Source organism: Cupressus sempervirens, chromosome 7, assembly GCF_028749045.1.
Source record: "Cupressus sempervirens isolate cs-2001-9-10 chromosome 7, ASM2874904v1, whole genome shotgun sequence".
Classification (NCBI taxonomy): Eukaryota; Viridiplantae; Streptophyta; class Pinopsida; order Cupressales; family Cupressaceae; genus Cupressus; species Cupressus sempervirens.
The window spans coordinates 792954168-792981069 of NC_143124.1; positions in this window are offsets into that span (position 1 = coordinate 792954168).

Sequence of the window (26902 nt, forward strand, 5' to 3'; positions counted from 1 at the left end):
AATTCCTAACGATTAGTTTTGTGACCACAAGTAGTATACATAAAATGCGTTATATAAAAGATTATTTTCAGCACTTAGGTGTTACACTTGTTTTGAATGCTTACTTGTTTATTTATAGTGTTCTATGTTTTGAGATTTTTAGGATTCATCTTATCTTTCTCATACATCCCTAAATTTTGTCTTGTATTCTGACAACCAAAAATTTACATAATTTACCTCTTTCATATTACTCTAGGAGGGTATGTAGCAGTAGAAGTCTGCATTGCCGAACTAAACAATTCATTAGATGTTGTTCAGGCGTGACACACTTTACCAACTATTATAGTAGCAAAATACATGTTTAAAATTAGCAAGTTTTTGTTTCTCTTCCAATTACATTTTCTAAACAAGAAATTTGAGTTCTATAATTTAAATTCCCATCTGAATAAGTGTTCTCATACGTGAGGTTATCTATTAAATAATCACAATTGTTTGTTTTCAGCCAACCTACACTTATGATCATTTTGAAATATAATATTGCTTAGTCAAATGGAATACTTAGAGAACAAAAAACATAGAAAACCATGCTCCTCAAATAAAGATACATAATTTCGATGTCGTTGTAGTTATCTCTTATTTGCAGGTAACATTGGTGTAATCCGTTAGTTCTAAATTTATAAAAGCACATTCCATTCACCCTAAAATAATTGGTTAATGTCTAAGTTCCCTTCCATTAAAGTTCATGATATAATCTTATGATCAAATTGTAAACTAGATGTTAAAAATAAACATAGACAAATTTCAAGGTATAAATTAAAATAAATACTATTGTTCTAGATTACAAAAGATACCAAAATTAACAAATTTTCATTCACAGTTTATGATTCCATTCTGAAATTTTGGTTCTGAACATGTAGTAAAAAGTGTCTAAGTACATGGTTTGCATTAAGAATATTTTAAATTTTAAATTTTAGGTAATGCAAGTTTGAAAATGCATTCTAGATTGTTGAGTCCTCTAGCAATTAAATTTTTTGACTTTTGTTCAATCTTTTTGTTTTCCCCAAATAAAATAGAATACAATATTGATTTTAATGATGTTTCAATGTTAATTTTATGTTGCCTGGCATGAGGTACCAAGATGGAGAGAACCCATTCAAGGCTACTAGTACCATGTTCTCATCCTACGTCTTCATCCCAATGGCATCAAGTTGCTCACAAAATTCATTGATCTTTATTAGGAAGGTTGTTATTATGTTGTTTTACTTGTGTGTTTGGCACTAAGTTTATTCTTCAACATCTTTGAAATAAAGGAGGGGTGAAAATTTATTCAAGCTGAAAGAGAAACAAGAATAAACAGAAAAAGATGTTCACATATCAATAAAGTGTGGTTCCGTCAGTGATTCATTTTCTACAATATGAGGAAGCAAATAATCCTTCAGAGTATCCAAAATAGTATGCTTTGTCTTGTCCATCTTCCTATTATGTTTAATGAACTGAACATGATCAAAAGGAGTGCATGGCTGGCTTCAAAATACACCTGGAGATCTTGCACTCCAAGGAGTAAAATTGGAGGAAATTTGCACTTTCCAAGATTGAGACCAGTTACATTTACAGCAGTTGGAACGCACTCAAATTCAATAAATTAATTAGAAATAAATTTAAAAAACCAACTATGATAGGTGCAAATCAACACTCTACTCATTGACAACATAAATAATTAGTTTAGAGAATGCATGTCATTGACATATTGCACTCAAACTCCAATACCAGAGATGTCCACTTGCTTGGCAATAACATGTCATGAGATACCAACATCATTTTATTCTGTAGAGCACTCTTAACTGTGACCTTTCAATCACATTAGATCAATGGAATCGAAGAACAATTAAATACAAAGCATTTTAAACTTTTAATAAATCAAAATTAGTTTGAACACGTAAGAACAAGAAAATGCTTTTTAAAGATAATTTAATGACATCCAAAATTCCTAAATTAAAATGTATTGTACCAAAACTGGAAGTGACCCAGATTATTTTGGTTGGCAACTATTACAAGTTAGAAATGCTGATTGCAATAGTGATGGTTAAGATTGGCCTTCACCTGCTAAACATTTCAACTTTTTGAACTTTTTATTAAAAATAACATTTCAACTGAAGAAATAAAGCATTAAAAAAAACTACTTTTCCATTTTCATGTAAACAACTTATATAAAATTTAGGTAATTCTAAATTTTAAATATTATCTAAATTCTATAAAATACTTTAAAATTATTTCTCATTTTAAGAAAATAAATTTATTTGCACATTTATTCCGTGGCATCAATAAGTAAAAAATGTGTTCATTGTTCTTTCAAAATATTTCCTTTCTTTTTGTAGGTGTTGATGGAAATAACTTTAATATGTATTTATTAATCTTTCTATAGTTTTCCTTTTGTAGGTGTTGATGGAAACAACTTTTAAGACTTATGCAATGTAATAAGAAATTACATTGTTGACAAACTAACTTCACAAGAATACTATAAATAAATAAATAAATTGCATACAATATGTAAATAATTTATAATTTTCTAATTTCAAACTTTTAATTATTATAAGTACCCAAATTCATTTATCTAAAGGAGGTGTCATTGTAATTTATATTTCATAAGTGATTTTGAAAATTAATTCAAAATAGAAATAGTTACATTTCTAATTTTTAAAATTCTATTACAATTAATAATTTTGTTAAATATGCATAAGAATTTAGAAGTTACATTCTAGTTTTGTTAGAAATAATCTAAATTTATTTGTCTACATTACTTTTGTTTCATGTATAAAAAAATTATATATGTAAATTATATGTTAAAATTTAAATGAATAATTTGTGGTATCTTCTATTTGTTACAAATATGAATCAATTTCTAACAACAATAAGCTTTTATTAATTAGTACAATGACATAAATAGACACTATGTTTATCTCTTTATATTACACATTTTAGTGAGCATTATTATATTGCTACTACTCCCCACATTACTATCAGTAGGACTACATGCTATGCATCCTTGTTTTAAAATAAATTGAATGGGTTTTTAAAGAAAAGAGTTCTCCATTTAATAGTTTGTGGAGCAAAGTATTGGTGCTAAATGTATTACAGATTACAAGGGGAAATTTGAAACTGTAAACGAAATATGCTAATTTTTTTGAAGGAGAGTAAATTAAGTTTTCTATTACAATGGGAAAACAAAGCAAAAGAGTGTTAAAGACAAATGCAAATTTAATTTCTGAAATAGAGAATTTAGAACAAGAATTAATAAAGGTGAAGAAAGAAAATATAGGTTTAATTTGTGAAAAGAATTTTTTGCACAAAGAATTGATAAAGTTAAGAAATGAAATGAGTGTAGAAAAGTGCAACTTTTTAAATCAGATTAGTGTTTATATAGATGCAAATGGAGAGCTATAACAACAATTGAAGTCATTTGATGTTGTTAAGAAAAGAAATGAAGAATTGGAGAGAGAAATGAAGAAATTAGAAGAAGAGAATGGATTGTTAAAAGATGATTTAAATCAATTACTTACTTTGAGGAATGTATGCTTGGAGACAAAATAAGTATGTAATATTTTGTGTAGTACAGAAGATTTGGAAGATTTGGAATCATCACTTGATAAATGTGTTTTAAAGATGATAAAGAATATAAAAAAGAAAAGGATAATGTTTTCACAAATAATACTATTTGTGATAATAAGAATATTGGTTGGAATATCATGGAGAAAATGGTTTACAAAGGTAAAGGATTGGGAAAACATAAACAAGGAATCATAGAACCTATTCTACCAATAATGAGACCAAAGTATGAAGGACTAGGATATACAACAGATAAAAGAAATGATGTTGTTGGTTCAAGCAAATTTGTTCAAAGTAAACAATATATTCAATGTTCAAATTGTAACAGGAAAGGACACACGAAAGACAAGTGTTGGGATCTACATCCATGTAATGTTTGTGGTTTAAAGAGTCATAGTGACAGGACGTGTTGGAATAGAGAGTGTAAAAATAGTTCTATGGAAAAGTGCTTTAAAATGGACTTTGGATGGAGTTATGGATCAAGTTGGCAAAAGATCGTCAGTATGATCAAAGGTTTATTTTAAGTACAAATGTTCAAGTGTGAGCAATAATAAAAATCCATCAAAGTGTGAATTTTCAAGAAGGGTTATAGTTGGTTTGAGCAAATTAGAATCATTGTCCAATAACATCCATGAAAAGTGAGATTTCATAAAGGAGAAAAGCCTAGAGATCGTTTCTCTACCATTGAGATGATATTTGTGCCTAGTCTTTGAAGGGTTTGTGGTAATCTAGAACCAATTTCTTGGGTGAAAAACCTAAAGAAAAAATAAATTGTATTAGTTGGAAAATCCCAAATGGTTATAGGTAAACTGGTTAAAAACCCAAAGTATAATGATAAAGCATAATAACAAAGTGATAGTGATAAGGGGAACCAAAATTTTATCTTGTCAATGGGTACCTAAGAAAGCATTAAGAATGCTGGGACTTATTCTATTTGAATTTGTATTGTACTAATTTCTCCCACATATAGATCTATTAGTGGTAGAAATTAAGGGAGGGTGTTAGAAAAATGTTTATTTGATAGTTCAGTAGATGAGCATTAATTATAAAATTTAGAACTCTCTATTTGTATAGTCCAAAATTCTAGAATGTTCCCCTTCTAGAATTTTGGATTGTACAGATAGAGAGTTCTAGATTTTACATGTATTTCTTCAGCACTTTTACATGTTGTTTCATTTAGTTAATTTTTTAGTTCCTTTCTCAAATTTTATCAGATAAATATATTTCTTTTTGTTTTAGGATGAGGACGAGGAGAATATTTCCAATGCTTTCCAATATTTAGATACTTTTTGTCTAGCTTCAGGGTTGGCTATCCAATGGCACAAAACCCTTTGCTACCGATAATCTTTTCTACGAGGCCCTCACTAGTTGCAATAGTACGGCTGGAAATGGGTCCAACATGGTGAAATCTTTAAATTCTTATGTATTCCCTTTGCTTTTCAAGCATCTCTCATGGAGTTGTGGAATGTTGTGCTTGCTCAAATTGAGAAGAAGCTGGAATATTGGATCACTAAGCCCCTTTCACTTGCGGGGAAGTTCCAAATATGTTCCAAAGTACTTGTTGCTACTCATGTCTATTATTCTTCTTGTTGGGCTCCCTCCAAAGCATTGTACCTTAAACTTGAACATCTTCTTAGGAACTTTCTCTGGGCCTTTGATGTTGTACATCATGGGCATGGCTTTCATAGAGTGGCCTGGGACTTTTGTTGTTTACCCAAGGATTCTGGCGGTCTTGGCTTGCTTTCCACCTACAAGTAGGGGATAGCCCTTTATGCCAAATGGGTCATATAGGCTCTCATTGGAGATGAGGCCTAGAAAATTTTGTTATGTCACTGCATTTCTTTAGGCTTTCTGGTTAACCACCTAGTCTGGAAAGGGATTGGTTTTCAAACCCTTCTTGTGACTTTTGAACCTGTTCAGATTCAGGGCACTTTTGTTGCTAAGAGTATTTGGAAATCTTGGGAAACCATTAAACCTTGGCTTTGTTGAGCCAATAATAGATTCAGAGATGGGTTGTCAATGAATCAACAAAACCTTTGGTGGTTGCCCTTGTTTGCCACTCAAGGGGTGCCTTTAGCCAAGATTCAAGGATCCAGTACCCTACATTTATTTTGCAGGAGTATCAAAACATCCAAAGATTTATTCTCCAGGGTTACAATGAGCCTTCAATCATGGGAGGACTTGCAGGTGCAATATAGGCTTATTCATCTAGATCGATAGACAATTGATCTTGTAGTTTCTGTAGTTCCTCCCAATTTTTTACACAAGCTTGGAATTTACTCATCCCACCCTTGGTGGAAAGATTGGAAGTGGTACCCTGCCACTCCAATGACCAATTACAAGCCTAGGCTAGGGTATCAATGGCTAGTGCCCCATCTTTCAATGGGTGATACCCTCAATTAGCGTTGGCATTTTCATTCTTTGCATAAGACTTAGGGTTTTAGATTTGCTACTGTCTAGCATACTATCACTAGGCCAAAGATTTCTCACTTCTCTTAGTGTCTCCTCTACTAGGGCTTGCCTTTGGGTCCTCAGCTCTGGCATCTAGGAGTTCCTAATCCTAGATGCCCTTTTTGTGGCCAAACTGAAAGCTTTTTGCATATTTTTTGGTTTTGCAGAAGAGAAAATTATTAGCTTTGGATTTTTTATTTCTTTAAGCCTTTTCATCCAAAGGCCTTCACTTGGCATATGATTGTTTTGGGTGATGTTCCCAGTCTCCCTTTTAGATATACCCCGATTTGGAATGCTTTCAGAATGGAGAAATTGTTCACAATCTAGAAGGATCACAATGTTATTTTATTCTCTCACGGCTTTCTTGATATTTATGTTGCAATGTACTCTAAAGCACATATATGTAATAATTTCATGATGTAGATCCAAGTTCAAGCTAACAAAGTTGCTCTGGAAGTGGCTCAATTGCAGGAGCTACTTGCTAACTGGGGAAATGCCCCTTGTGTGGTTGCCCAAGTGCCTTAGGATGCTTTGTCTAATGACTGTACTCCTCCTCACGGTCACTAGAGAGGTCAAAGTAGTTCTACTCGCTACTCACAAACTCCTAGGTCACAGCCTCGTAGCCGCTCTCCTAGTGGTGGCTTTGGTGGCCATTGTCGCTTGGCCTCGCCTCCTCAAAGGTTAGGTTTGGGTTGGTCCTCGATGGCTCCCCTTGCTGCCACTAATGCAGGTTGGCCACCTACTCACTATAACCCCAAGTGGGCATTCCCCTGGTTGGATTTAGCCATTTCTCCTTCCAGGGCTGAGGAAGATAAAGATAAAGATAAAGATGTTGTTGCTACTGATGATTGGGCTCCCCTTGAGCCAAGCAATAACCCCAATGATTTTTGGGGTTCTGAAGACAAAGACCCTCCTTCATCTGGCACTATTCTTGTAGCCTAAAGTTTTATATTTCTATTTATATATGTTTTTTGATGAATAGTTGATCTCCAACCTTAGACTGTATGAACTCTTAGGGTGATCATGTATCCCGCGGCCCCTTTTTTGTGAATATGTATCTTTAAAATTTTTAATTAATGGAAAAGGTATATTCATCAAAAATTTGTATGAAGAGGATTTCTTATTTCTTTTTGTGCAGTGAAATTAATAGATTAGGTTTGTGGAATCAGGTCACTATATTAGATTTGTAGAAATGAGTTATTATAAGAGATTTGGGCATGTTAAACTATTAAAATGTTTGTTAAGTGATATTGAAGTTTGAATACCTAACTTTTTTATTTTATTTGGTGTGGTAGGATGAAATGGTGAATCGTTTATCTAGTTGTGTCGTCTCAACTCTCTATATTGTGTATCCATGAGAGATGTTATTGCACTATTCTATTTCATTACCATTTAAATTATTTATACAATATTTTTGTCAGCAATTTCCTTCATAGTACAAGAAAAATGATTCCTATTGGTTAATTGGTGCATATACATAAATGTGCAACTACTAGTTTTATCATTTATATTAATAAGTCAAACATATGATATTAGACTATAAAATCTTAAAATATTTAGAAATATTGATAAACATCTTTTAATTTAATAATCATTTTATTAATGATGTTATGCATATTATAATTTTGAATTGAAAAATATTGTTAAACATAACTTAATTATACCTAGTGCTTACATTATCTAGTGTAAGGGTTTAGTTGATTTGAACTGTAAATTGTTATGTTTTGATCAATTTTTTTTTAATCATTCATCTTAAGCATTGTAGAAGAGATCAATTGTACTACTTGTAGTTATGTTAGATTATGGTTCTTTGTCATGTTTTTTCTTTCTTTACAGAACTTCACCTTGGACAGGGTCAGGGAAATCTTCCAATTTTTTATATTTCCATAGTTAAGATGAGCCATTGAATTTTATAACAACAATAATGTAGAGAAGAGATTTTAATTGATCTACATGTAATAAAGATCTCTACATCATCCTCATATATTTCCTAGGGATATGTTTTACAGTCTTATTGCCTCATTTTTCTTGTTCTATAGTTTGACTTGGTCATTGGTAGAGAATATGTGGGTTACATTTTTTAAATTCTCTCATTCTGTGGGTGTGATATAGCTAGGGGTGTGTGTCATTAAGAGATACCATTCCTCTTGCATTGCTTCAACATTTCATATGTTGTGTAGCCCTTGGTGGAATAACCTTTGTGTTGTTGAACCTCCTCATTGTTGAAACAAGTTGCACAAACTAAGAGGGAGGGGGAGAATCAATATAAATTTTGCACTGATTATTAACTTCAAAAGTTAACCCTAGACAATATAGAAAATATAACCATAAATCAACAATGAATTCATAACACCATGATTTATTTTCTAGGAAACTTTGGACAAGGGAAAACCCCAATAGGGATGGTACCCACACCTTTATACTAATATAAAAATACTCTATTAGGATTTTTTGAGCTTATTAGGAGTCATTACATACATTTAGTACATTATTTTTTATTAGAGGCCTTAACCCTATTAGGAGATGTAGTACAATAGGAGCTCATTACTCATTAAGGACCTGCTCTCCAAATACAAAAGGTAATAGTTACAATACGAAGAATGACTATTCTGACATCACAATGCCTAATTCATCCACAACATAACTTTTATCTTATCTATCAAAGCTTGCATATAACCATCAAAATAGAATCATAACATCATTAGATAACATTCACTATATACATGACACCATGCATGCAAAATCTAACTTCACTTTATACCTCTCCTAATTAATTTCCCAAGGTAGGTGTGCCAAGATGGTGTACCAAATGGGGGAATAAGTGGACACGTTTTTTCTAAAATTACGTAAACTTGAACTTCGATGAGATGCTTGAGGGTCGTCCACTCAAAATGACATGATGTGTAAAAAAATATAAATTGTGGTACTCTTCATCTACTTTCTAAACTACTAGAGTTTTTACAAAATGGATAAGACTAGGTGGGTCAAACCCTATGCACATGAAAAATAGTTCTTGATTATTTTAGAAAAATTAACAAAGTTGTTTTTGCATGCATCACAAAAGACATAGTTATATTCAATATTTTGCAAATCCCTTTGGTAGGATGATAGCTAAGAGTGATATCCATAAGTTATGTATTTTTCTATAATTTTTTGATGAGTACTTTTTTATGAATTAATGAAGTGACTGCATACTAAAATTTTGGTACCTATTCATGTACAGGGCATAACTTGAATCAAAACAATAAAAAATGAATACTTTTTTTTAAAAAAATGTATTAAATGAAGTGTAGAACAATAATACATTTGGTTAAGTATATAAAAAGTTAGACATATGTCTATGAGGACTGTGATGATAATGGTAAAGCTAATTAAAGTTTACAATGGTAATGTTGCCCCAAAAAGGAAAAAATTATATGGCTAGAAAGCTAAGAAGATGTGTGAGATTATGGTGATGATTTTAGAGATATCCACATTATCATTTGGAAATTTGATTGGTGCAGGAGCACCTAGGTTAGGCCACTAAGAAGAAAATAAGGGTCTAGGAGTTTGGATAAGACATAAGACCTAGTAGATAGGAATAAGGATTCATGATTCATGCATGTGAAACACCAAAGACTAATGTTATGCATGAGATGAGCAAATGCATTTGTTGTCAATTAGGAGCAAAAGTGCAAAAAGTGGATTTAGAGGGCCAAATAAGCATAGTGGGGTAAGTATACATGGGAATGGTTTAAATATGGCCTAAATACCTTCCATTTATGTTTTGTAATCATAAGGTATAGACCTACCAACTGTAAGGTGCAAAATGCAAAAATTGTCAATTTTGCAAAAATTGCATATTGACAATTTTGCAAAAAGTGCAACTTTTCTTGTCAAAGCTGCAAAATCAATTAATAGTTACTATAAGGTTACCAATGAATGAATTTTGGTTGAGTTAGGTATGGAATGAGTATGTAAGGCTCTAGAAGTCACTTTTGTATGGCTCGGAATTTTTGGATTGCATGATATCATATGACAAAACAACAAATTGATGGCAGTTGGAAGGAAAGTTGGAGTTTTGGATTCATATGTGATTTAATCATTATTTATTTTTGCAATATAGTTTATGCATTGTTTTCACTAGGTTCCTTTTTTTTTTTTGTTTGGAACAATCCATTCGTGTGCACAATATATATTTTGCTAAACAGTCTGCTTGCTGGCTTGTACTGGGTAGATTGGGAAAAATGGTGTCTACCAGCATTCCCCATGGTTGAAACCTCATGAAACCTTGAGGAATGCTAGTAGAAATATTTTATATTATGTGGGAAAAAGGATGAAGTCAGAAGTAATGGGCCAAGACAATTCCTTGGAAGTCCTAGGCGAGACAATGGTGTACTCAGCTAGAAATTGAGCCAAGGAAAGAAGTTTACTTGCAAGGGTGAATTGATTTGAAGAGGAAGGGTGTTATGTAAGGCTAGAGGATGGAGTGAAGGTACTATGGTTGTAAGGAGGAACTTTGAAAGTTTCTAGGAAGTGAGGGAGATAATAAGGAGTTAAAATGTTGTGAGTGAGGAGTCCTCTCGGTTGATTGCACAATTAGTGCCCCAAATTTAGGAGACAACTCCTTATCAGCAATTGAGGGTTCACTTTTGAGGGACCAAGAATAATGGAGAAATAATTTTCAGAGAGAAGGTTTTGAGAGAAGAAATTTCTCTCATAACCTTTTGGGTGTTTGCAATTTTAGCATCAAAACCAAGTAGATTCTTGTGTTTTGATTCACCCAGTTAATTACGTTGTTTATTGTTCCTGTCTTCTTTGTGATTGTCAAAATTTGTTTCCCAGATTTTGTTGTATGAATCTTTCAATCTTTTATTCTGAATCTTTTTTTTTTCATATCGAATTTCTTATGTATGTGTAAGAATTAAAATATCAATAGAACCCTCGTTTAATAGATTTAAAAAGTGGAATTTAAACTGTGAATGGTTTTGAATTGAAAAGGAAATTTTATATTGAAAATTATGGTTGGCCATATTTTCCCAATCAAGGTATCATTGGAACTTTTATCATATATATATAAAATTAAAATTAAAAAAGGAGTTGGTGGGGCCACCAAACCCCCACCCACCTACGACGCTAGTGGTGAGGCTACATGACAACTATGCCTATTGTCATAGTAGGAGGTATTATCGTTACAACAGTACGCTACTACTACTGTAGCAGCGATGCTGTCGTAGCAGCAGCCACTACAGTCGTAGCCTTTAAGGCAGGCTGTGTGGGCCTTAAATGTGTTTGGTGTTTGGGAATTTTTTTAAAAATTAATTTTAATTAATTTTAATTATTATTTATTATTAAGTTTATTAATAATTTTTATTAATATTTATTATCTTAAATTATTATTTATTAATAAGTAATAATGATTTTTATTAATATTTATTAATTTAAATTATTATTTATTAATAATTTTTATTAATATTTAAATAATTGTTTATTAATATTTAATAATCTAATAACTAATTAATGAATGAGAATATAGTTTTTTAAAAATAATTATTAATTAATTTAATTAAGTTTAATTAATGATGGAGGTTATTAGAAAAGTTTAAATTTATTTAAATTATTATTTTTAATTATTTAAATTAATAATTATTCTTAAGTTATTCGGAATAATGCACTTAAAATTGAATTAGGGTAATTGTACATTTTATTCAAATATAAGAAGCAAGTTAAATTGTAAGGATTAAGATGTAATCTATGTTTTGTGTTTTCATCTTTGTGTAAACACGTAGATGTAATCTATGTGTTTTCAAAATCAAAGCAAACTATGAACTCCACTATTATCTATATGTTGTCTGTGTTTTGGGTTTGGGTTGAGTAGAGTGTTGACCAATTTTAGGATGTTTACCAGAGGCTCAGGAGTTATGTGATTGTGCTATTATGTTGATTTGATCTTGATCTTCTGAATTCAACCATGGTAATGTGTTGGTATGCTCTATCAGACATACCAACAATTTAATCCTTACAACTTAACCCATTTCTTATATTGAATAAAATGTACAATTACCCTAATTCAATTTTAAGTCCATTATTCCAAATAACTTAAGGGTAATTATTTATTTAAATTATTATAATAACACTTATTGATTTTCAAATAAAATAATTTACAATTTTATTAAAATTAGTATTATTAAAAATAATATTTAAATAAATTTAAAACTTCACTAATAACCTCCATCATTAATTAAAGTTTAATTAAATTAATTATTAATTATAAAAAACTATATTATGATTCATTAATTATTTATTAGATTATTAAATATTAATAAATAATTATTTAAATATTAATAAAAATTATTAATAAAATTATTAATAAATAATAATTTAGATTAATAAATATTAATAATAATTATTAATAAACTTAATAATAAATAATAAATAAATTTTATTAATTTTTTTTTTTAAAATCCCAAACACCAAGCACATTTAAGGCCCTCACGACCTACCTTAAAGGCTACAAGCATAGTGGTTGTTGCCCCGATAGTGTTGTCACTGTAGTAACAACAACATACTATCGTAATGGCAGTACCTGCAACTACGGTAGCAAGCATAGCTACCATGTAACCTCACCACTAGCACCACATGTGGTTGGGGGTTTGGTGGCCCCACCCACCCCTTTTTAATTTTAATTTTATATATATTTAATTTTTTCCTTACAAAATTTGTTTTGAAAACAAAACCCCCATAAAGATTTTATATATATATATATATATATATATATATATATATATATATATATATAAGTTCCAGTGATACCTTGATAGGAAAAATACGACCAACCATACAAATTTTCAATATAAAATTTCCTTTTCAATTCAAAACTCTTCCCAATTTAAATTCCAATTTTTAAATCTACTAAATGAGGGTTCTACTCATATTTTAATCCTTGCGTATACAAGAGAATTTTGATACAAAAAAACAAAAGATTTAAAATGAAATATTGAAAGATTCATACGATGAAATTTGGGAAACAGATTTTGACAATCACGAAGAAGATAGGAACAATAAACAACATAATTAGCTGGGTGAATCAAAACACAAGAATCTTCTTGGTTTTGATGCTAAAATTGCAAACACCCAAAAGATTATGAGATAAATTTCTTCTCTCAAAACCTTCCCTCTAAAAATTACTTCTCCAAAATTCTTGGTCCCTCGAAAATGAACCCTCAATTGCTGATAAGGAGTTCTCTCCTAAATTTAGGGCACTAATTGTTTGATCACCCAAGAGGACTCCTTGCTCACAACTTTTTAACTCCTTATTATCTTTTTTGAAACTTCATGCACACTTTATACAATTTAAATATCTTTATTAATTTAATTTGCTTTATCTTTTTAAATTAATTTATTATATTTTAATCTCATGCATACTTTATGAATTTTTTTTTTATAAAAATGATGAATGACCAAGGCCTTGATTATGTTTATTAAACTTTAAAAGGTTTACAAAAGCTTAAGGGTATGTGCAGATCATGGTGTACCAATTTATGGCCTTAAGTGGATCAGCAAATCAGGGTTATGTCAACTTGACACATAATTTTAAAGTGGTTATGGACTTTATATCAAAAAGTTGAAAGAAAATAATCTATAGGAGATTGAATTTAGTTTTTAAACTATTTGGCCTTATCAGGAGAAAAAAATAATTGATTGGTCAAAAGTTTAGATTTTAATGTAGTACTACAAAAATTTCAAGGCGAAAATGAAAAGTAGGTGTATGTCTAACCACCTTAATCAAAATCAAATGATAATATATTTTTAATATAATTATAGATATAAAAAGTAGACTCATGCCTGGATGTGACACATATTTTTTGGTATTTTTATTTCAAATAAATAATTAAATATGAATTTTCTACCAAAATGTTTTCGAAAAAAAAATCCCGTGTCTAACCACGTTAGCTAATAAAATTTTTTACAAATTTTATTTTATTTTATTTGTTTCTTATACCAGGCAAAGCATAGAATGTGACACAACTTTTAGATTTAAAAAATGTTATACCATTTGAAAGTTATAGCTATTTTTCAATCAGTATGTCAATCAACACCTTATAATAATTGTCATTAAAAATTAACTAATAAATACTTATCGAACTAAGAATTTGATAGCAATTATCTTGATGGAATATCGAGAGTGATATTAAAAAGCCCTTTTTCGTTTAAGTCAATTTTGATAAAAATAACATTGTCAGATGGCTACCCAAAGTCTGAGTGTCACTGAAACCCCTCCTCAAACACGTATTTTGGGTTGACTAGGCAGGCTTGGTAAATACTAGGCCTGATCGAATATCCGATTAGCCATGGTAATTTCAAACTCATTTTTGGTGAAAAATTTCAAAAGGGAAGTTTTTTTTAATTTTAAATTTGGAGGGAGACAAATTTAAGAGAGTAACTTTAGACAATTTTAAAAGAAAATATATTTCATGAATGTGTGAACATTAATATTATTATTATAATTATTATTACATTATAGTAATATGCATGATTATTATTATTAAATATATATAGTAGTATTATATGAAAACTTATTCTATATAATAATAAATATTGTTATTATTATTATTAAATCTATAATCTAGTATCACATATGATTATTATTGTTCAATAATCTAATAATATATTATTAATATATTAAAATATACAATATAATATAATTATTAAATATAATATTATCCCTTCGACCCATATGAAGCATTCTAATATGTCCCTAAGAGTCCTAAAATCTCTAGGGACATATCTTGTCATGTAATGGGTCGAAGGGGATCATAGGTCAACTTATCGCCCCCTTCGACCCATACGAAACATTCTAATATGTTGTTAGGGGTCTTAGGACCCCCTAAGGACATATGTCATCATGTAATGGGTCAAAGGGGTTCATAGGTCAACCCATGACCCCCTTCAACCCATATGAATGATTCTAATATGTCCGTAGGAGTCCTAGGAACCCTAGGGAAACCCCTTCGAACCATACAAAGGATTCTAATATGTCTCAAGGGGTCCTAGGACCCCTACGGACATATGTCGTCATGTAAAGGGTTAAGGGGGTCATAGGTCACCCTATGAACCCCTTCGACCCATACGAAGGATTCTAATATGTCCCGAGGGGTCCTAGGACCCCTAGGGACATATTTCATCATGTAATGGTTCGACCCATATGAACGATTCTAAAATGTCCCTAGGGGTAGGACCCTTAGGGACATATGTCGTCATGTAATGGGTCGAAGGGGGTCAGAGGTTTTATATGTCAACCTATGACCCCCTTCAACCCATATGAAATATTTTAATATAATATTGTCCCTTCGACCCATCTGAAGCATTCTAATATGTACCTAGGGGTCCTAGGACCCCTAGGGACATATGTCATCATGTAATGGATCAAAGGGAGTCATAGGTCCACCTATGGCCCCCTTCGACCCATACAAAACATTCAGATATGTCCCTAGGGGTCTTAAGACCCCTAAGGACATATGTCATCATGTAATGGGCCAAAGGGGGTCATAGGTCACCCTATGACACCCTTCGACCCATATGAATGATTCTAATATGTCCCTAGGGGACATAGGAACCCTAGGTACATGTTTTGTCATGTAATAGATCAAATGGAGTCATAGCTCAACCCCTTCGACCCATATGAAGTATTCTAATATATCCTTATGGGTCCTAGGAACCCTAGGGACATATGTCATCATTTAATTGGTCGAAGGGGGTCATAGGTCAACCTATTACCCCTTCAACCCATACGAAAGATTCTAATATGTCCCTAAGGGTCCTAGGACCCATAGGGATATATTAGAATCGTTCATATGGTTCAAAGGGGGTCACAGGTGACATTAGAATTGTTCATATGGTTTGAAGAGGCTCATAGGCATATGTTGTCATGTAATAGGTCAAAGGGGGTCATAAGTGACATATTAGAATAGTTCATTTGGTTCAAAGGGGGTCATAGGTTAACATATGACACCCTTCAACCTATTACATGACAACATATGTCCCTAGGGGTCGTAGAAACCCTAAGGACATTTGTCATCATATAATGGGTCGAAGGGACATACGACCCCCTTTGACCCATATGAACAATTCTAATATGTCCTTAGAGGTCCTAGGAGCCCTAGGGACATATTTCATCACATAATGGATCGAAGGGGGTCATATATCGACCCATATAAAGCATTATAATATGTCCTTAGGGATTCTAGGACCACTAGGGACATATGTCGTCATTTAATAAATCAAAAGGAGCCATAGGTCAACCTATGACCCCTTCGACCCATATGAAGTATTCTAATATGTCCCTAGGGGTCTTAGAACCCCTAAAGATATATATTGTCATTTAATTGGTTGAAGAGGGTCATAGGTCAACCTATGACACCCTTCGACCCATATGAAAGATTCTAATATGTCTCTAGGGGTCTTAGCAACCTTAGGGAGATATGTCATCATGTAATAGGTTGAAAGGGGTCATAGGTCACCCTATGACCCCCTTTGACCCATATGAAAGATTCTAATATGTCCCTAAGGGTCCTAGGACCCCTAGCAACATATGTCATCATGTAATGGGTCAAAGGGGGTTATACGACACCCTATGACCTCCTTCAACCCATACAAAGGATTCTAATATGTCCATAGGGGTCCCAGGACCCCTAGGGACATATGTCATCATGTAATGGGTCGAAAGGGGTCATAGCTCAACCTATGACCACCTTCGACCTATAAAAAAGATTTTAATATGTCCCTAGGTGTCCTAGGACCCCTACGGACATATGTCATCATGTAATGGGTCAAAGAGGGTCATTCTAATATGTCCTTAAGGGTCTTATGACCCCTAGGGACATATGTCATCATTTAATGGGTCAAATGGGCTCATAGGACAACTTATTACCCCCTTCGACTCATACGAAGGATTCTAATATGTCCCTAGGGGTCTTATGACCCCCTAGGGACATATGTCATCATGTAATGGGTCGAAGGGGGTCAGAGGTCACCTTGTGACCCTCTTTGACCCATACGAAGGATTCTAATATGTCCCTAGGGGTCCTAGGACCCCTAGTGACATATGTCATCATGCAATGGGTCAAAATTAGTCATAGGTCACCCTATGACCCCCTTCGACCCATACGAATGATTCTAATATGTCCCTAGGAGTCTTAGGACCCCTAGGCACATATGTTGTGACGCAATAGGTCGAAGGCGGTCATAGGGTAACCTATGACCCCGTTCGACCCATAGGAAGGATTTTAATATCTCCCTAGGGGTCGTAGGAACCCTAGGGACATGTCATCATTTAATGAGTCGAAGGAGGTCATACAGTGACCTATGACCCCCTTCGACCCATACGAAGGATTCTAATATGTTCCTACAGGTCATAAGACCCCTAGGGACATATATCATCATTTAATGGGTCGAAGGGGGTCATAGGGGTGACCTATGACCCCCGTAGACCCATATGAAAGATTCTAATATGTCCCTAGAGGTCTTAGGACCCGTAGGGACATATGTCATTATTTAATTCGTCGAAAGAGGTCATAGGTCACCCTTCGACTCATATGAAAGATTCTAATATGTCTCTATGGATCTTTAGACCCCTAGGGACATATTTTGTCATGGAATGGGTCGAAGAGGGTCATAGGTTCCTTCGACCCATATGAATGATTCTAATATGTCCCTAGGCGTCCTAGAATGCCTAGGGACATATGTCATCATGTAGTGGGTCAAAAGGGTTCATAGGTAAAACTATGACCCCCTTTGACCAATATGAACGACTCTAATATGTCCCTAGGCTTCCTACGATGCCTAGACACATATGTCATCATGTAATGGGTCGAAGGGGGTCATAGGTCAACCTATGACCCCTTTCGACTCATACGAAGCATTTTAATGTCTTTAGGGGTCTTAAGACCCCTAGCGACATATGTCATCATTTAATGGGTCGAAGTCAACCCATATGAACGATTCTTATATGTCCCTAGGGGTCCTAGGACCCCTAGGGACATATGTCATCATGTAATAGGTCGAAGGAGGTCATAGTTCACCCTATGAACCCCTTCGACCCATATAAACAATTCTAATATGTCTTGTCCTAGGACACCTAGGGACATATGTCATCATGCAATAGGTCGAAGGGGGTATTAGGTTGCATATGAAGCATTCTAATAAACATATGTCATCATTTAATTGGTCGACAGGGGTCATAGGTCAAACTATGACCTCGTTCAACCCATACAAAAGATTCTCATATGTCCCTAGGGGTCCTACGACCCCTAGGGACATATCTCATCATGTAATGGGTCGAAAGGGGTCATAGGTCACCCTATGACCCCCTTCGACCCATACGAAAGATTCTAATATATCCCTAGGGGTCTTAGGACACCTAGGGACATGTCATCATGTAATGAGTCGAAGGGGGTCATAGGTCAACTTATGACCCTATTTGACCCATACGAATGATTCTAATATGTCCTTAGGGGTTGTCGTCATGTAATGGGTCAAAGGAGGTCATAGGTCATCCTATGACCCTCTTCGATGCATACGAACGATTTGGATATGTCCCTAGGGGTCCTAGGGGTCCTAAGACCCCTAGGGACATATGTCATCATTTAATGGGTCAAAAGGAGTCACAGGTCACCCTATGACCCCCTTCAACCCATACGAAGAATTTTAATATGCCTTGAGGGGTCCTAAGACCTCTAGGGACATATGTCATCATGTAATGGGTTGAAGGGGATCATAGGTCACCCTATGACCCACTTCGACCCATACGAAAGATTTTAATATGTCTTGGGGGTTCTTAGGACCCTTAGTGACATATGTCATCATGTAATGGGTCAAAGGGGGTCATAGGTCACCCTATGAACCCTTTCGACGCATACGAAGGATTCTAATATGTCCCTAGGAGTCCTAGGACCCATAGGGACATGTCATCATGTAACGAGTCGAATGGGGTCATAGGTCACCCTATGAACACCTTCGACCCATAAGAAGTATTCTAATATGTTCCTAGGGGTACTAGGAACCCTAGGTTTATATGTCATTATGTAATGGGTCGAAGGGGGCAATATGTCACCCTATGACCCCCTTCGACCCATACGAAAGATTCTAATATGTCCCTAAGGATCCTAGGACCCCTAGGGTCATATGTCATCATGTAATGGGTTCAAAGGGGTCATATGTTACCCTATGACCCCCTTCGACCCATACGAAGGACTCTAATATGTCCCTAGCGATCTTAGGATGTAAAGGGATATATGTCATCTTTTAATGGGTCGAAAGGGGTCATAGGTCACCCTATGACCTCCTTTGACCCATAAGAAGGATTCTAATATGTCTCTAGAGATCCTAGGACCCCTAAAGACATATGTCATCATTTAATGGGTAAAAGGGGGTCATAAGTCACCCTATGACCCCCTTCAACCCATATGAACGATTCTAATATGTCCATAGAGGGAAATATGTAATCATGTAATGGGTCAAGGGGGTCATAGATCAAACTATGACCCCGTTCAATCCATATGAAGCATTCTAATATGTCTCTAAGGATCTTAAGACCCCTAGGGACATATTTCATCATTTAATGAATTGAAAGGGGTCATCAGTTAATCTATGACCCCCTTCAACCCATATGAAGCATTCTAATATGTCCCTAGAGGTTTTAGGACCCCTAAGGACATATGTCATTATTTAATTGGTCAAAGGGGGTCATAGATCAACATATTACACCTTTCGACCCATACGAAGGATTCTAATATGTCCCTAAGGGTCCTAGCAACCTTAGGGACATATGTCATCATGTAATAGGTCGAAAGGGGTCATACGAAACCCTATGAACCCCTTTGACCTATATGAAAGATTCTAATATGTCCCTAGGGGTCCTAGGAACCCTAGGGACATATGTCATCATGTAATGGGTCGAAAGCGGTCATAGGTTGACCTATGATCACCTTCGACCTATACAAAAGATTCTAATATGACCGTAGGGGTCCTAGGACCCCTGCAAACATATGTAGTGATGTAATGGGTTGAAGGGGGTCATAGGTCAACCTATGACACCCTTCAACCCATACGAAGCATTTTAATATGTCCTTAGAGATCCTAGGACCCCTAGGGACATATGTTGTCATTTAAAGGATCAAACGGGATCATAGGACAACCTATGACCCCCTTCAACTCATACGAAAGATTCTAATATGTCCATATGGGTCCTAGGGACATGTCATCATGCAATGGGTCGAAAGGGGTCATTGGTCACCCTGTGACCCCCTTCGACGCATATAGAGGATTCTAATATGTCCCTACGGGTCCTAGAACCCCTACCAACATATGTGGTCATGTAATGGGTCGAAGGGGGTCAAAGGGTGGCCTATGACCCCCTTCTACTCATACATATGTTGTCATGCAATAGGTCGAACGGGGTCATAGGTTACCCTATGAACCCCTTCGACCCATATGAAAGATTCTAATATGTCCCTAGGAGTCGTAGGACCCTTAGGGACATATGTCATCATTTAATGGGTTGAAGGGGGTCATAGGTCACCCTATGACCCCCTTCGACCCATACAAAAGATTCTAATATGTCCCTAGGGGTCATAGGACCCTTAGGGACATATGTCATCATTTAATGGATCGAAGGACCTATGACCCCCTTAGACTCACACAAAAGATTCTAATATGTCCCTAGCGGTCTTAGGACCCCTACAAACATATGACATTATGTAATAGCTCGAAGTAGGTCATAAGTCACCCTTCGACCAATACGAAGGATTCTAATATGTCCCTATGGGTCCGAGGACCCCTAGGGACATATGTCATCATATAATGGGTCAAAGGAGGTCATAGGTTCCTTCGACCTATATGAACGATAATAATGTGTCACCAGGCATCCTAGAATGCCTAAGAACATGTTGTCATGTAATAGGTCAAAGGGCTTCATAGGTTAACCCATGACCCCCTTTGACCAATATGAATGATTCTAATATGTCCCTAGGCATCCTAAGACACTTACGGATATATGTCATCATGTAATGGGTCAAATGGGGTCATAGGTCAACTTATAACCCCGTTTGACCCATACGAAGCATTCTAATATGTCCCTAGCGGTTTTAGGACCCCTATGGATATATGTCATCATTTAATGGGTCGAAGGACCCCCTTTGACCCATATGAATGATTCTAATATGTCCCTAGGGGTCGTAGGACCCCTAGGGACATATGTCATCATGTAATAGGTTGAAGGAGGTCATAGGTCACCGTATGACCCCCTTTGACCCATATGAACGATTCTAGTATGTCCCTAGGGGTCCTAGGACCCTTAGGGACATATGTCGTCATGTAATAGGTTGAAGGGGGTCATAAGTCAACCTATGACCCCTTTCAATCCATATGAAGCATTCTAATATGTGTCGTCATTTAATTATTCGAAGGGGGTCATAGGCCAACCTATGACCCCGTTCGACCCATACAAAAGATTCTAATATGTTCCTAGGGCTCCTATGACCCCTAAGGACATATGTCATCATGTAATGGGTCGAAAGAGGTTATAGGTCACCCTATGTCTCCCTTCGACCCATACGAAAGATTCTTATATGTCCCTAGGGGTCTTAGGACACCTAACAACATATGTTGTCATACAATAGGTTGAAGGTGGTCATAACTCAACCTATGACTCCATTTGACCCATATGAACGATTCTAATATGTCCCTAGGGGTTGTTGTCATGTAATGGGTTGAATGGGGTCATAAGTCACCCTATGACCCCCTTCGACCCATACGAACGATTCTAATATGTCCTTAAGGATTTTAGGACCCCTAGGGATATATGTCATCATGTAATGGGTAGAAGGGGGTCATAGGTCACCCTATGACCCCCTTCAACTCATACAAAGTATTTTAATATGTCTTGAGGGGTCCTAGGACCCCTAGGGACATATGTCATCTTGTAATGTGTTAAAAGGGGTCGTAGGTCACCCTAAGACCCCGTTGGACCCATACGAAAGATTCTAATCTGTCCTGAGGGGTCTTAGGACCCCTAGTGACATATGTCATCATGTAATGTGTCAAAGGGGGTCATAGGTCACCCTATGACCCGATTTGATGCATACGAAAGATTCTAATATGTCCCTAGGGGTCTTAGGACTCATAGGGACATATGTCATCATGTAATGGGTCAAAGGGGGTCATAGGTCACCCTATGACCGCCTTTGACCCATACGATGTATTCTAATATGTTCTTAGGGGTCTTAGGACCCCTAAGTTCATATGTCGTCATGTAATGGATCAAAGGAAGTCATAGGTCATCTTATGAACTCCGTCGACCCATACGAAGGATTCTAATATAGGACCCGTAGGGTCATATGTCATCATGTAATTGGTCGAAGAAGGTCATAGGTCACCCTATGACCCCCTTGACCCATACGAAGGATTCTAATATGTCCCTAAGGATCTTAAGACCCCTCGGAACATATGTCATCATTTAATGGATTGAAAGGGGTCATAGGTCACCCTATGGCCCCCTTCAACCCATACGAAGGATTCTAATATGTCCCTAGAGATCTTAGAACCCCTAAGGACATATGTCATCATTTAATGAGTCAAAGGGGATCATCAGTCACCCTATGACCCCCTTTGACCCATACAAATTATTCTAATATGTCCCTAGGTGTCTTAGGGACATATGTCATCATGTAATGGGTCGAATGGGGTCATCGATCGACCAATAACCCCGTTCGACCCATAAGAATGGTTTTAATATGTGTCTTCATGTAGTGGGTCGAAGTAGGTCAATCTATGACCCCCTTCAACCTATATGAATGATTCTAATATGTTGCCAAGGGTCCTAGGATGCCTATAGATATATGTCATCATCTAATGGGTCGAAGAGTATCATACGCCAACCTATGACCCCCTTCATCCCATACAAAGCATTCTAATATGTCCCTAGGAGTCTTAGGACCCCTAGGGACATATGTCATCATTTAATTGGTTGAAGGGTGTCATAGGTTGACCTATGACCCCCTTCGACCCATATGAAGCATTCTAATGTCCTTGTTGTCATTTAATGGAACGAAGGGGGTCATAGGGAAACCCATATGAACAATTTTAATTTTTCTAAGACCCTTAGGGACATATTTTGTCATGTAATGAGTTGAAGGGGGCCATAGGTTAACCTATGACTCCCTTTGACCAAAATCAAGCATTCTAATATGTTGGACCCCTAGGGACATATGTCATCATTTAATTGGTCGAAGGGTGTCATAGGTCAACCTATGACCCTCTTCGACCCATACAAAGGATTCTAATATGTCCTTGAGGGTCCTATGACAACTAGGGACATATCTCATGTTGTGATGGGTGGAAGGGGGTCATAGGTCACCCCATGACCCCCTTTGACCCATACGAAGGATTCTAATATGTCCCTAGGTACCCCTAGGGACATATGTTTTCATGTAATGGGTCGAAGGGGGTCATAGGTCACCCTATGATCCCTTTGACCCATATGAAAGATTCTAATATGTCTCTAGGGGTCCTAGGACCTCTAGGGACATATGTCATCATTTAATGCATTGAACCGTCGACCCATATGAATGATTCTAATATGTCCTAGTGGTCCTTGGACCCCTAAGAACATATGCTGTCATGTAATGGGTGGAATTGGGCCATAGGTCAACCTATGACCCCCTTTGACCCATATGAAGCATTCTAATATGTCCCTAGGGGTCGTAAGACCCCTAGGGACATATGTCATCATTTAATGGGTTGAAGGGGGTCATAGGTCACCCTATGACCCCCTTTGACCCGTATATATTAATATATATATTATATTTATAAATTATAATACTAATAAGATAATATATTATTATATATTAATGAAATAGCTCGTAATAATAATAATATATTATAGATTATAATAATAATATATATTAATATCATATATATATTACATTATTATATTTAATATAAATATAGGAAAAATAATAATAATATAATATAATAATATGTATTATATTTATCAATTATAATAAGAATAACATAATATATTATTATATATTAATAGATTATATGTTATATCTTTATGTTACATTATTATTATTATTATTATATATATCTTTACATAGTAATATAACTCAAATAATTGATAAGTTATAAACTATAACTTACGTATTCAATTTTCCCTCCAAAATCTTTTAGGAGGCATATCGGATATCTAATTTAAAATTAGATATCCGATTTGATATTAGATATCCAATTTGAGATCAGATATATCATATTACTGGCATCATTTTCTAACATATTCCCTATCCCTGCAGACCCAACAACATCACTTTTTGGGATTTTTTTTTCACGGGTTTTACAAAAAGTCATGTTTTGGGACTGAACTAGTCAAAAAAAGTTTGAAAATATAACTCTAGGTGTCTGATATTGTCATTTGAATGGGGAGAAACAGTCTTTAAAAGGCTAAACACAAAAGAAAGGTATCTAATGAAATCATTGTGGCATAGAGGGAAAGGGAGAAAATGGAACACCGAAGAAAAAGGCAAGGTATGTTTAATATTATTCAAGTTGATGATAAATTAGTCGAAGGTGAAATCATAAAGTCAGATAATGAATATGTACGGTTGGGGAATGAAAATGTACCTATTCAAAATGATAATTCTGGAATTAAAAATTTAGAGAATGAAAATTTTGAGGACGAAATTCTACCAAGTCATGATCCAAATCGCATAATTGACCATGTCGAACATGACAATGCATAGGAACCTAATGCACAAGAACCTTACATATCTCCTAATTATAATCAACATGAAGTTTCTAAAACACCAAAATGGATAATTAAAATTGATGAAATGATTATTACTAGTTTGGAAGGGAAAAAATCAGAAAGAACCATTCGGTTATGGGCTTCAAGATTATATAAGATGTTTTTTGGAAACAAGACAGTGGTAGAGCAATGTCAGCTTTTCATGCAATCATTAAAGATGCAAAAGATGAGACCTATGCTTTCCAAATTGAAGATTCATGTCAATAAAAAGTTGGAAAGAAATGCCATTATTGTGAAGAATCTTTTTAGTGCTCTCAACAGCATTGGAAAAAATAGTAGGGAGAAGGATAACAGAGCTACTCGAAGGGTTGTTACAACATCTTGGTAAGTCATAATTTGAGAAAGGGTAGATATATGAGACAAACTTGTATTGATTTGAATCTAAATCATACTACTTTGGGAAGAGCACTTAGTCGACGAGAGAAAATTGATAATCCTCTTCAAAATGAAAAATGGGCATTTAGTGGGAGACTTTCATGTTTTGATAAGAAGCTATCTAATGTTGTGAAGGAAGAAATTACACAATTTTGGCACTCTAGCTTACGAGTATCACCCAATGCTAAAGATGTGTTAAAGTTGAGAATTAGCATCAAACACCGCACGCCACATCCTAAACACTATTTGGAGGTAAGTCAAACTATGTTGTTCAAACACTTTAGAGAGAGCGATCCAAGTCTTTATATATCACAAAGGGCTTTTGAATTTTTGAAGCCATTTTATTGTGTGTCACTCAAAATTCGAAATACATGTTTTTGCAAATATTATATTGAGTTTTCTATGCACCATGAACTATTACACTCCATCCATTCTACTTTGCATAGTAAAGAAATGTTGGAGGATTGTGGTGCTTGTGGGCTTCCAAAATCATCAAGAGACTTGCTAGATCAACTTTTGTGTTGTAGAGTTGATGGTTTTTTTTTAATAGAAATGTTTGCTTAAATGAGAAGTGTTCAGAATGTGGTGGCTTATCCAAGTTTGACACATGTTTTCATGAGGGGTGCGAACAAGATCTTGGAAAGATAATAGTGAAAAAAAAGGTATATGAAATGGTGAATTACACATTGAAGAGTGGGGGTGATAGCTCTAGATGTGAATTGGTTGGAAAAGATATTAGTGAGGCTAGTTTTGTTTCATATTTCAAGGAAAATATTTTTTACAAGTATGTAAGATATAGTCATAGGTCTTAGTGGTTGGATCAACAATTTAAAATGTGTAAGAAGACTATTCCCTTTGGCACTATTATATCAGTTGTTGATTTTGCTGAGAACTACATAGTGCAATCTGAAAATGAGACATCATCTCAGTATTACAGCTCCATTTAGATTGCTATTTTCATTCACATAACATATGGACATGCCCCTGATAGTGTAGAAGCTAATCGAAAGATTATTAGAGAGTATCATTTTTATATGAGTGATGATAGATCTCACTCTCATGAGTTTTTGCAACATTTTTTTGAGAATTATTTTGATTTCTTACATGAGCATACAATTGCTATGGATAGGCATATCATTTGGTTAGATAACTATACAAGTCAATTCAAGAATGCTCGCATATTTTATTGGTTGTGTAGGATGCATGTAGAGAGAGGGGTGCCTCATATTTAGAGTTTTTTTGAGTTTGGCCATGGAAAAGGGGAACATGATGGAGAAGGGGCATGTGTGAAGAGAGCTATAATTAAGAAGCAACTCAAGATTTTAACAAAAAAGCTTCTTGATGCTCATAACATTGTTGATTGGTGTAGTTTAGCATTATCACAAGGGGGGACTCTTGATTCAGTAGTATGCAAGTTCTTTTGGTTGGTTGAGGAAGGGTCCATAGTTGATATATCGGATTGTGCTATAGTGAAAGACTCATTAAAAATGCATTCATTCTGGAGCTTTGATTCTAGAACATGGACCATTTGAACATGACAACTAGCTTTCTTTTGTCCTAGTTGTTTTTGGTGTGATTGGGATCACTGTGAGTCAAGTGAGTGGGTGGACACATGGGCTCCACATTATCTTACTCCATTTTCTATCATACCCTCTA